Raw genomic sequence first — 1,407 nt, 5'->3', positions numbered from 1 at the left:
CGAGACTCAATCACACTCGCTTGATCCTCCTGGAGGCGAAACGGCACCACCAGAACAACCCAGTGAAGTTCCAGGGAATGTCCTACAGTACATCACAGACCAACAGCGTGTTCGACCGTATAATCTTCGAAACCGCGAAGCCTAATTTAGATTCTCCTGAAAATAATCCCTCTGGTGGGGAAGAATGTTGTATACTGACGTTGTGTTTAACTTTTTCGCTTGCTATTCGTTGAGCTAATTGTGTTTCCTAATGTTTCAGCTGATGTACTGAAATTGATAGAAGATTAAAGCCAATCATTCGGCAATCCTCGTTCTCTGTTTCTGGCACAATCATTCGAGTGCACAACAGCAGGAAGGGAGGCGTCAGCTGTATCCTGTTTTCACTAACCCGTCCCGCTGTATGCGGCGAGTAAGGCGACCCGGCTGACAGCACCAAGTGACGGCCGATGTGGCATGACAGTATGATTAGTTATGAATGTCATGGCTGTACGAGGATGGGAATACTGTCAGGGCGCCCACACCTAGGTAGGAGGACGATTAGGGTCCTCAACCAAAGCCTTTGGCCCAAAAGCCCAGCAAGGCAGAGGTGTTAGGCGGGAAGTGCAAATGCGTTACCATCTCTAAGGAACATGTTGCCACATGTTCCAACCCTCAACCTGTGTTGCCAGGGGACTGTGTTTGGTAGACCTCCAACTACTGACCAACTTTATATGACAGACTCTGTGTGTCACGGGGACACTTACCAGTATGGCTCAATGGATCGCTGAGGTGCGCAAACCGTCATACCACGGTAAGGTCCAGTCTCTACGTGGCAGCATGAATGACAAAGTGGCTCACTGAGTCTCTCCTTAATGAAATGTGGACGCACTTTTCGTCATTCAGAGGAAGGTGCCAATCCAACGACCACTGCTTGGCAGCGTCTACATGCACTTGGAGGGCACTGGTATTGGGACTCCAGGATTTCAAGTCATCCGTAAAAAGTAGACCTGAACTTCCAAGAACATCCGGAAAATCATAGACGTATACCAGACACAGCAGTGCTCTTGGACGGAGCCTTGAGGAACTCTAATGGAGGCAGGCGCTGGAGAAGAGTAGGTCGAGCCTAATTTCATTCGGAATGCTCTGTCTGATAGGAACGCCTTGATACAGTGTAAGGCTTTCTCTTGAATCCCGAACGACTGTTAGGCGGAGTCACACACTGTAATATGCACGTTATGGAAACATGAGGGGACAGTGATTCTCTGAAGGCAGGTGTTCACGACAATTCTGTGGATGGAAAAGAGAAATAAAGTTCATGAGCCAAGGCCCAGTAAGCAAGGTTGTACATCATCAATACTTACATATGATTCAATCAAAATGACAGACACCGTATACTACACTGGCCTCCTTTTTGAAGAACACTGTCCC

This window comes from Opisthorchis viverrini, assembly GCF_000715545.1.
Source record: "Opisthorchis viverrini unplaced genomic scaffold opera_v5_387, whole genome shotgun sequence".
Classification (NCBI taxonomy): Eukaryota; Metazoa; Platyhelminthes; class Trematoda; order Opisthorchiida; family Opisthorchiidae; genus Opisthorchis; species Opisthorchis viverrini.
Note: the sequence above shows the minus strand (reverse complement) of the source record.